At 34.1% G+C, this 12,335-nt stretch overlaps 1 protein-coding gene across 1 annotated transcript in view; it reads left to right on the top strand.

The window, feature by feature from the left end:
* The window catches only part of LOC143063792 (uncharacterized), a 59,177-nt gene that overhangs the window by 41,333 nt on the left and 5,509 nt on the right, over positions 1 to 12,335 (top strand). The window lies entirely within an intron of this gene.

The following is a 12,335-nucleotide window of genomic DNA, read 5'->3' as shown; positions in this document are numbered from 1 at the left end:
GCAAATCTGGCTGGGGTAAAATTGTTTATCAGGTCAAGATCTTTCTGCCCTCAAATTTTCAGATGAATCCGACAACCCGTTGTTGGGTTGCTGCCCCTGAATTGGTAATTTTAGGGATTTTTTGCTGTTTTTGGTTATTATCTTGAATATTATTATAGATAGAGATAAACTGTAAACAGCAATAATGTTCAGCAAAGTTAGATTTACAAATAAGTCAACATGACCAAAATGGTCAGTTGACCCCTTTAGGAGTTATTGACCTTTATAGTCAATTTTTAACCGTTTTTCGTAAATCTTAGAAATCTTTTACAAAAATCTTCTCCTCTGAAACTACTCGGCCAAATTAATCCAAGCTTGGCCACAATCATCTTTGGGGTATCTAGTTTAAAAAATGTGTGGCGTGACCCAACCAACCAACCAAGATGGCTGCCATGGCTAAAAATAGAACATAGGGGTAAAATGCAGTTTTTGGCTTATAACTCAAAAACAAAAGCATTTAGAGCAAATCTGACATGGGTTAAAAGTGTTAATCAGGTCAAGATCTATCTGTCCTGAAATTTTCAGATGAATCAGACAACCTGTTGTTGGGTTGCTGCCCCTGAATTGGTATTTTTAAGGAAATTTTGCTGTTTTTGGTTACTATCTTGAATATTATTATAGATAGAGATAAACTGTATACAGCAATAATGTTCAGCAAAGTAAGATTTACAAATATGTCAACACGAACGAAATGGTCAGTTGACCCCTTTAAGAGTTATTGCCCTTTATAGTCAAATTTTAACCATTTTTTCGTAAATCTTAGTAATCTTTTACAAAAATATTCTCCTCTGAAACTACTGGGCCAAATTAAAACAAACTTGGCCACAATCATCATTGGGGTATCTAGTTTAAAAAATGTGTGGCGTGACCAGCCCAACCAACCAAGATGGCCGCCATGGCTAAAAATAGAACATAGGGGTAAAATGCGGTTTTTGGCTTATAACTCAAAAACCAAAGCAGTTAGAGCAAATCTGACATGGGGGTTAAATTGTTTATCAGGTCAAGATCTTTCTGCCCTCAAATTTTCAGATGAATCCGACAACCCGTTGTTGGGTTGCTGCCCCTGAATTGTTAATTTTAGGGAATTTTTGCTGTTTTTGGTTATTATCTTGAATATTATTATAGATAGAGATAAACTGTAAACAGCAATAATGTTCAGCAAAGTTAGATTTACAAATAAGTCAACATGACCAAAGTGGTCAGTTGACCCCTATAGGAGTTATTGACCTTTATAGTCAATTTTTAACCATTTTTCGTAAATCTTAGAAATCTTTTACAAAAATCTTCTCCTCTGAAACTACTGGGCCAAATTAATCCAAACTTGGCCACAATCATCTTTGGGGTATCTAATTGAAAAAAATGTGTCTGGTGACCCCGCCATCCAACCAAAATGGCTGCCACGGCTAAAAATAGAACATAGGGGTAAAATGCAGTTTTTGGCTTATAACTCAAAAGCCGAAGCATTTAGAGAAAATCTGACATGGGTTAAATTGTCTATCAGGTCAAGATCTATTTGCCCTGATATTTTCACATGGATCGGATAACCTGTTGTTAGGTTACTGCCCTGAGTTGGTAATTTTAAGGAAATTTTGCTGTTTTTTGTTATCTTGAATATTATTATAGATAGAGATAAACTGTAAACAGCAATAATGTTCAGCAAAACAAGATCTACAAATAAGTTTTCATGACCAAAATAGTCAATTGACCCCTTAAGGAGTTATTGCCCTTTATAGTTAATTTTTAGCATTTTTCATAAATTTTTGTAAATTTTTAGAAAATATTTTCCACTGTAATTACTGGGCCAAGTTCATTATAGATTGAGATAATTGTATCAACAAGAATGTTCAGTAATGTAAGATCTACAAACACATCACCATCACCAAAACACAATTATGTCATGAATTTATCTGTGTCCATTGTTTAATATGCACATAAACCAAGGTGAGCGACACAGGCTCTTGAGAGCCTCTAGTTCGTAAATCTTAGTAATCTTTTACAAAAATCTTCTCCTCTGAAACTACTGGGCTAAATTAATCCAAACTTGGCCACAATCATCTTTTGGGTTAGTAGTTTGAAAAATGTGTCCGGTGACCCGGCCATCAAACGAAGATGGCCGCCATGGCTAAAAATAGAACATGGGGTAAAATGCAGATTTTGGCTTATAACTCAAAACCCAAAGCATTTAGAGCAAATCTGACATGGGGTAAAATTGTTTATCAGTTCAAGATCTATCTGCACTGAAATTTTCAGATGAATCGGACAACCCGTTGTTGGGTTGCTGGCCCTGAATTAGTAATTTTAAGGACATTTTGCTCTTTTTGGTTATTATCTTGAATATTATTATAGATAGAGATAAACTATAAACAGCAATAATGTTCAGCAAAGTAAGATTTACAAATAAGTCAACATGACTGAAATGGTCAGTTGACCCCTTTAGGAGTTATTGCCCTTTATAGTCAATTTTTTAACCATTTTTCGTAAATCTTAGTAATCTTTTACAAAAATCTTCTCCTCTGAAACTACTCGGCCAAATTAATCCAAACTTGGCCACAATCATCTTTTGGGTTAGTAGTTTGAAAAATGTGTCCGGTGACCCGGCCATCAAACCAAGATGGCCACCATGGCTAAAAATAGAACATGGGGTAAAATGCAGTTTTTGGCTTATAACTCAAAACCCAAAGCATTTAGAGCAAATCTGACATGGGGTAAAATTGTTTATCAGGTCAACATTTATCTGCTGTGAAATTTTTAGATGAATCGGACAACCCGTTGTTGGGTTGCTGACCCTGAATTGTTAGTTTTAAGGAAATTTTGCTGTTTTTGGTCATTATCTTGAATATTATTATTGATAGAGATAAACTGTAAACAACAATAATGTTCAGCAAAGTAAGATTTACAAATAAGTCAACATGACCGAAATGGTCAATTGACCCCCTTAGGAGTTATTGTTCTTTATAGTCAATTTTTAACAATTTTCATAAAATTGGTAAATTTTTACTAACATTTTCCACTGAAACTAATGGGCCAAGTTCATTATAGATAGAGATAATTTTAAGCAGCAAGAATGTTCAGTAAAGTAAGATGTACAAACACATCACCATCACCAAAACACAATTTTGTCATGAATCCATCTGCTTCCTTTAATATTCACATAGACCAAGGTGAGCGACACAGGCTCTTTAGAGCCTCTAGTTTGTTATTATCTTGAATATTATTATAGATAGAGATAAACTGTATACAGCAATAACGTTCAGCAAAATAAGATGTACAAATAAGTTTAAATGACCAAAATAGTCAATTGACCCCTTAAGGAGTTATTGCCCTTTATAGTTAATTTTTAGCTCACCTGGCCCGAAGGGCCAAGTGAGCTTTTCTCATCACTTGGCGTCCGGCGTCCGTCGTCGTCGTCGTTAACTTTTACAAAAATCTTCTCCTCTGAAACTACTGGGCCAAATCAAACCAAACTTGGCCACAATCATCATTGGGGTATCTTGTTTAAAAAATGTGTGGCGTGACCCGGTCAACCAACCAAGATGGCCGCCACGGCTATAAATAGAACATAGGGGTAAAATGCAGTTTTTGGCTTATAACTCAAAAACCAAAGCATTTAGAGCAAATCTGACATGGGGGTAAAATTGTTTATCAGGTCAAGATCTATCTGCCCTGAAATTTTCAGATGAATCGGTCAATCGGTTGTTGGGTTGCTGCCCCTGAATTGGTAATTTTGGGGAAATTTTGCTGTTTTTGGTTATTATCTTGAATATTATTATAGATAGAGATAAACTGTAAACAGCAATAATGTTCAGCAAAGTAAGATCTACAAATAAGTCAACATGACCAAAATGGTCAGTTGACCCGTTTAGGAGTTATTGCCATTTATAGTCAATTTTTAACCATTTTTCGTTAATTAAAGTAATCTTTTACAAAAATCTTCTCCTCTGAAACTACTGGGCCAAATTAATCCAAACTTGGCCACAATCATCTTTGGGGTATCTAGTTTAAAAAATGTGTGGCGTGACCTGGTCAACCAACCAAGATGGCCGCCACGGCTAAAAATAGAACAAAGGGGTAAAATGCAGTTTTTGGCTTATTACTCAAAAATCAAAGCATTTTGAGGAAATCTAACGGGATAAAAATGTTTATCAGGTCAAGATCTATCTGCCCTGAAATTTTCAGATGAATCAGTCAATCGGTTATTGGGTTGCTGCCCCTGAATTGGTAATTTTGAGGAAATTTTGCTGTTTTTGGTTATTATCTTGAATATTATTATAGATAGAGATAAACTGTAAACAGCAATAATGTTCAGCAAAGTAAGATCTACAAATAAGTCAACATGACCAAAATGGTCAGTTGACCCGTTTAGGAGTTATTGCCCTTTATAGTCAATTTTAACCATTTTTCATAAATTAAATTAATCTTTTACAAAAATCTTCTCCTCTGAAACTACTGGGCCAAATTAATCCAAACTTGGCCACAATCATCTTTGGGGTATCTAGTTTAAAAAATGTGTGGCGTGACCTGGTCAACCAACCAAGATGGCCGCCACCGCTAAAAATAGAACATAGGGGTAAAATGCAGTTTTTGGCTTATAACTCAAAAACCAAAGCATTTTGAGGAAATCTGACATGGGATAAAAATGTTTATCAGGTCAAGATCTATCTGCCCTGAAATTTTCAGATGAATCGGTCAATCGGTTGTTGGGTTGCTGCCCCTGAATTGGTAATTTTGAGGAAATTTTGCTGTTTTTGGTTATCTTGAATATTATTATAGATAGAGATAAATTGTAAACAGCAATAATGTTCAGCAAAGTAAGATCTACAAATAAGTCAACATGACCAAAATGGTCAGTTGACCCCTTTAGGAGTTATTGCCCTTTATAGTCAATCTTTAACCATTTTTCATAAATCTAAGTAATCTTTTACAAAATCTCCACTGAAACTACTAGGCCACAATCATCTTTGGGGTATCTAGTTTGAAAAATGTGTCCGATGACCTGGCCATTCAACCAAGATGGCCGCCACGGCTAAAAATAGAACATAGGGGTAAAATGCAGTTTTTGGCTTATAACTATGAATTCAAAGCATCTAGTGCAAATCTGACAAGAAGTTAAATTGTTAATCAAGTCAATATCTATCTGCCCTGAATTTTTCAGATGAATTGGACAACTGGTTGTTGGGTTGCTGCCCTCCAATTGGTAATTTTTAAAGAAATTTTGCCGTTTTTGGTTATCTTGAATACTATTATAGATAGCGATAAACTGTAGACAGCAATAATGTTCAGCAAAGTAAGATCTACAAATAAGTCAACATGACCTAAATGGTCAATTGACCCCTTAAGGAGTTATTGCCCTTTATAGTCAATTTTTAACAATTTTCATTAATTTGGTAAATATATGTAAATTTTTACCAAATATAGTTCTCTGTTACTAATGGGCAAAGTTCATTATAGATATAATTGTAAGAAGCAAAATCGTTCAGTAAAGTAAGAACTTCAAACACATCACCATCACCAAAATACAATTTTGTCATGAATCCATTTGTGTCCTTTGTTTAATATGCACATAGACCAAGGTGAGCGACACAGGCTCTTTAGAGCCTCTAGTTAACATTTTTCATAAATTTTTGTAAATTTTTAGAAAATATTTTCCACTGTAATTACTGGGCCAAGTTCATTATAGATAGAGATAATTGTAGCAACAAGAATGTTCAGTAAAGTAAGATCTACAAACACATCACTATCACCAAAACACAATTATGTCATGAATTTATCCGTGTCTATTGTTTAATATGCACAAGACCAAGGTGAGCGACACAGGCTCTTTAGAGCCTCTAGTTTAAAACTAACATATTTTATTCTCTAATTCTTTCAGATTCATTGCAAATGGCACATCCACCAATTCTTTACTACTTTTATTTAGGGCAACTCAATTCCTGATAAATAGCATCTTGCAATAATACATTTTTAATTTATATTCATATTTATGTCACCTGGCCTTTAACATTTTATTCTAATTCACTCTAAAAGTAGTTTATGAGAAAAAAATGCAACTTTCCTATAATCCATAATTTTCTTATTTGTATATATATTATACTTTTTAGCTCACCTGGCCCGAAGGGCCAAGTGAGCTTTTCCCATCACTTTGCGTCCGGCGTCGTCGTCCGTCGTCGTTAACTTTTACAAAAATCTTCTCCTCTGAAACTACTGGGCCAAATTAAACCAAACTTGGCCACAATCATCATTGGGGTATCTAGTTTAAAAAATTTGTCCGGTGACCCGGCCAACCAACCAAGATGGCCGCCATGGCTAAAAATAGAACATAGGGGTAAAATGCAGTTTTTGGCTTATAACTCAAAAACCAAAGCATTTAGAGCAAATCTGACATGGGGTAAAACTGCTCATCAGGTCAAGATCTATCTGCCCTGAAATTTTCAGATGAATCGGACATTCCGTTATTGGGTTGGTGCCCCTGAATTGGTAATTTTAAGGAAATTTTGCTGTTTTTGGTTATTATCTTGAATATTATTATAGATAGAGTTAAACTGTAAACAGCAATAATGTTCAGAAAAGTAAGATTTACAAACAAGTCAACGTGACTGAAATGGTCAGTTGACCCCTTTAGGAGTTATTGCCCTTTATAGTCAATTTTAAACCATTTTTCGTAAATCTTAGTCATCTTTTACAAAAATCTTCTCCTCTGAAACTACTGGGCCAAATTAATCCAAACTTGGCCACAATCATCTTTGGGGTATCTAGTTTGAAAAATGTGTCCGGTGACCCGGCCATCAAATCAAGATGGCCGCCACGGCTAAAAATAGAACATAGGGGTAAAATGCAGTTTTTGGCTTATAACTCAAAAACCAAAGCATTTAGAGCAAATCTGACATCAGTAAAATTGTTCATCAGGTATAGATCTATCTGCCCTGAAATTTTCAGTTGAATCAGACAATCCGTTGTTGGGTTGCTGCCCCTGAATTGGTAATTTTAAGGAAATTTTGCTGTTTTTGGTTATTATCTTGAAAGTTATTATAGATAGAGATAAACTGTAAACAGCAATAATGTTCAGCAAAGTAAGATTTACAAATAAGTCAATGTGACCGAAATGGTCAGTTGACCCCTTTAGGAGTTCTTGCCCTTTATTGTCAATTTTTAACCATTTTTCGTAAATCTAGGTTATCTTTTACAAAAATCTTCTTCTCTGAAACTACTGGTCCAAATCAATCAAAACTTGGCCACAATCATCTTTGGGATATCTAGTTTAAAAAATGTGTCCGGTGACCCGGCCAACCAACCAAGATGGCCGCCATGGCTAAAAATAGAACATAGGGGTAAAATGCAGTTTTTGGCTTATAACTCAAAAACCAAAGCATTTAGAGCAAATCTGACAGTGGGGTAAATTGTTTATCAGGTTAAGATCTATCTGCCGTGAAATTGTCAGATGAATCGGACAACCCGTTGTTGGGTTGCTGCCCCTGAATTGGTAATGTTAAGGAAATTTTGCTGTTTTTGGTTATTATCTTGAATATTATTATAGATAGAGTTAAACTGTAAACAGCAATAATGTTCAGAAAAGTAAGATTTACAAACAAGTCAACATGACCGAAATGGTCAATTGACCCCCTAAGGAGTTATTGTCCTTTATAGTCTAATTTTTAACAATTTTCATAAAATTTGTAAATTTTTATCAACATTTTCCACTGAAACTACTGAGCCAAGTTCATTATAGAGATAATTGTAAACAGCAAGACTGTTTATTAAAGTAAGATGTACAAACACATCACCATCACCAAAACACAATTTTGTCATGAATCCATCTGCTTCCTTTGTTTACTATTCACATAGACCAAGGTGAGCGACACAGGCTCTTTAGAGCCTCTAGTTCGTAAATCTTAGTAATCTTTTAGAAAAATCTTCTCCTCTGAATCTACTGGGCCAAATTTAACCAAACTTGGCCATAATCATCATTGGGGTATATCTAGTTAAAAAAATGTGTCCGGTAACTCGGCCAACAAACCAAGATGGCCGCCATGGCTAAAAATAGAACATAGGGGTAAAATGCAGTTTTTGGCTTATAACTCAAAAACCAAAGCATTAAGAGCAAATCTGACAGGAAGTAAAATTGTTGATCAGGTCACGATCTATCTGCCCTGGAATTTTCAGATGAATCGGTTGTTAGGTTGCTGCCCCTGAATTGGTAATTTTGAGGAAATTTTGCTGTTTTTTTTGTTATTATCTTGAATATTATTATAGATGGAGATAAACTGTAAACAGCAATAATGTACAGCAAAATAAGAACTAAAAATAAGTCAGTATGACCAAAATAGTCAATTGACCCCCTAAGGGAGAAGATTTTCAATAACATTTTCCACAGAAAGTACTGTTATAGATAGAGATAATTGTAAGCAGCAAGAATGTTTAGTAAAGTAAGATCTACAGACACATCACCATCACCAAAACACAATTTTGTCATGAATCCATCTGTGTCCATTGTTTAATATTCACATAGACCAAGGTGAGCGACACAGGCTCTTTAGAGCCTCTAGTTCTCCTTATACCCAAATCATATCTGTAAAAAGTCTGTTTGTGTTTAACAGGGGTTGACACTAACTTTTGTAGTCACTAGCCCGCAGGGCTAGTAAAAATTATATTCAACTAGCCCTGTTCTGTGTCAGGTAGCCCAGTGAGTGGGCCCAGTGAGCTGGCCTTAGGCCAGTGAACTTGCTAGGGGGGTCTGGGGGCATGCCCCCCCCCCCCTAAATTTTTTGAAATTTAAATGCAAAATCCTGCATTCTGAGGCCTTTTAAGAAGATGTTTTCAGTCTGAAAAATAACTATTGCATACTTGTTTATATCTTCATAAAAAAAAAATTTAAAAAAAATTAACACCAAAGAAATCTAACGGCAGGAATTTGTCAAAACTTGCATTTTTACTGTTAATGAATTGATGATATATCTTAAATATTTATTGTGTTAACATTTTTAGTCAAACATTAACATTTGTATATTCCAGACCTACTTTAAAAAAAAAATAGTTCCTAAATTAAAGATATTTACCACAAAACCTGGACTATGTTTATAGGGTGGTTTAATGACTGACACCACATTCAACTTACAAATAACCCTGCAACATCAAATTAATTAATGACAATGTTGTACTGAACAGAACAATAGACCAACCACAAAGAAAGTGACAATCTACATTAACATCAAAACAAATGTGTGTGTTAATGTAGGATTAAATAGTGTCCCCCATGAAATGATGTCCATGGACATTTTATCTACTTCTGTGTAAAAGTGTCCCTTAAAACTATATTCTATTTGGACCTTTGATGGATATTTTTTCATAGTGAAATCATGTCCAAATTGCATTAAAAGTCTTGTCTAATACCAAATAATTTAATTTACAAAAAATAATAAGACTAGATAGATTTGTTTTTAAATATACAGTAGGAATCAGTGAATTGTTTTAACATTTTTTTTATTGTCATTTTTTATACGCCCGTCGTCTTTTAGACAGGACGTATTATGGTATACCGTTGTCCGTCCGTCGTCCACACTTCGGACAATAACTCAAAAACACTTTCACCAATTTCCATGAAACTTAAGTGAATTGTTTATATCTATTGACGTAAGCTCCCTTTCGTTTTTTTTTTAATTTCAGATTTTAAGTTTTGGATTTATGGGGCTTTATTCATAAAAAAGGGGGGATTTTCAACACTTGGGACAATAACTCAAAAAGGCTTTCACCAATGTCTATGAAACTTTAGTGAATTGTTTATATCTATTGATGTAAGCTCCCTTTCAATTTTTATAATTTCAGATTTTAAGTTTTGGATTTATGGGGCTTTATTCATAAAAAAAAGGGGGATTTTCAACACTTCGGACAATAACTCAAAAAGGCTTTCACCAATGTCCATGAAACTTTGGTGAATTGTTTATATCTATTGATGTAAGCTCCCTTTCAATTTTTATAAATTTCAGATTTAAGTTTTGGATTTATGGGGCTTTATTCATAAAAAAAGGGGGATTTTCAACACTTCGGACAATAACTCAAAAAGGCTTTCACCAATGTCCATGAAACTTTGATGAATTGTTTATATCTATTGATGTAAGCTCCCTTTCAATTTTTATAAATTTCAGATTTTAAATTTTGGATTTATGGGGCTTTATTCATAAAAAAAAGGGGGATTTTCAACACTTCCGACAATAACTCAAAAAGGCTTTCACCAATGTCCATGAAACTTTGATGAATTGTTTATATCTATTGATGTAAGCTCCCTTTCAATTTTTATAAATTTCAGATTTTAAGTTTTGGATTTATGGGGCTTTATTCATAAAAAAAAGGGGGATTTTCAACACTTCGGACAATAACTCAAAAAGGCTTTCACCAATGTCCATGAAACTTTGGTGAATTGTTTATATCTATTGATGTAAGCTCCCTTTCAATTTTTATAAATTTCAGATTTTACGTTTTCTTAAGTAATGAATTTTTATACTTAAAAAAGGGGGATATTATGAAACTTTGGTGAATATATTAATGTAACATCCCTTTTGATTTGTATATATATTTCTAGTTGATCATATAAATTCATTTAAAGCATAAAAGACAAGTTAAAAGAGCAACGGGCGTCTCATGCGCTAAAGCGCAGCCCTTTATTAACAAGAGGTCTCATTAACCCCAAGATTGCATCCACTCTCGTTATGGCATAGGTACAATACCTGTTTCAGTTTGTCTTTATGAATAACAAGTTTTAATGTTTTCTCCTGTGTTTTTTTTTTTGGCAACATGTATATAAAACATTTCATTGTTTTTAATTTCAAATTGCTTGGCCTTCCTTCTAAATGATCTTCTTTCATTATTATAATATCAAACTCTGAAGGGTATTGACCATCACACAAAAAGTCATATAGCTGTTTATATTCACCACTTTCCATTTTTGTTTACATCTCTGTTGTCCTGATTTAAATTTCAATTTAAAAATGTGATATTCTGTCCTGTGAACGAAATTTCACAGATGAATTGTGAAATATAGTTCAAGAAGACACAATTTCATGGGACACTTTTTTGGCTTACAAAAAACTCATCAACTAAAATAATCAAATTAAAAAAGCCAATGTTTTTGTTTGATTTTATTTACATAAATAAGTTGACTTGTCCCCTATTTTACTTTTGGTTTCTAATGCTGAGTCTTCATGTTCCAACTGATTTGTCTCATGATGAGTTTTAACCCTGTTCTCGTTAATGCATTATGACATGCATACATCTTGGTTTGTACAATGGACGCTTTCTGATTCCAATAGATAAGTCTTGTTATCATCATCACCCCTCAGCTCTCAAAAAGAAGCTAATCACATTTAATATTATTACCGGAAATTTACTTTCGTTTCAGTCCATTGCAACTGTAATGATAAATCCTGAGCAATACGAAAAGAATTATGACGACATGACAAATGCTATTTCGATAAAGACAGAGAAGATCGAAAAGTTTTCATCACCACGTGTACCTTTGGAGTAAAGGAAAATTTCAACAGGGAACCTTTCAATGCTCTATTTTAAGAACGAAAGGACATTTCCAATTTAAACTATTTACGTGACGACTATGTATTAGATAAGGCTAAACTATGCACACGATTTATCAGGATCTCTGATGTGATTAATAATAAAATATAATAAAACCAAAATGTATATGCAGTATAATTAATGTTTATTTCAAAACGGGTTATCTTGAAACGTGGTGCATTAATTTATAGGCCGAGTAATCTTAGGCCGAGTTGACTATATATAACGACTGGTTTACGGTAGAAATTTTACCCTCCAGTATGTGTATCTGTATGTAAATGAAGAGGCCCTGGAACCAGTGTAGACAATATTCGACGAAGTTGTCAGATTTGACCGGCGTTTGGACTGTACTTTGCCGAAAGTACAACAGATTGATGTTCAATGACAAATAAATTTACTAGCCCCTCGGGCTACCGCGCAACGGACATTTACTAGCCCGACACAAAAGTTACTAGTCTCGGGCTAGCGGGCTAGCGTTAGTGTCGAACCCTGAGTTTATATAATGTGTTTGTATCAATGCTCAGTGTTAGACTGTACCATGAAGTTGTGGAAATATGACAGAAATATGCAAAACAAAAGACTTTGAGCTTGCATCATCCATTTGTGTTAAGAGGTAAATAAAACACTGACAACTTGTACAAAATTTGTGTACAAATTATAATTTGTACATTACAATTTGTACACAACATATATGCCCAATAATGTTTGTTCTTTTTATTAATGTTATTTTGTCTTCTTTC

Source organism: Mytilus galloprovincialis, chromosome 2, assembly GCF_965363235.1.
Source record: "Mytilus galloprovincialis chromosome 2, xbMytGall1.hap1.1, whole genome shotgun sequence".
NCBI lineage: Eukaryota > Metazoa > Mollusca > Bivalvia > Mytilida > Mytilidae > Mytilus > Mytilus galloprovincialis.
The sequence above is the reverse complement of the archived record's forward strand: the minus strand, read 5'-3'. Positions and strand labels throughout refer to the sequence as shown.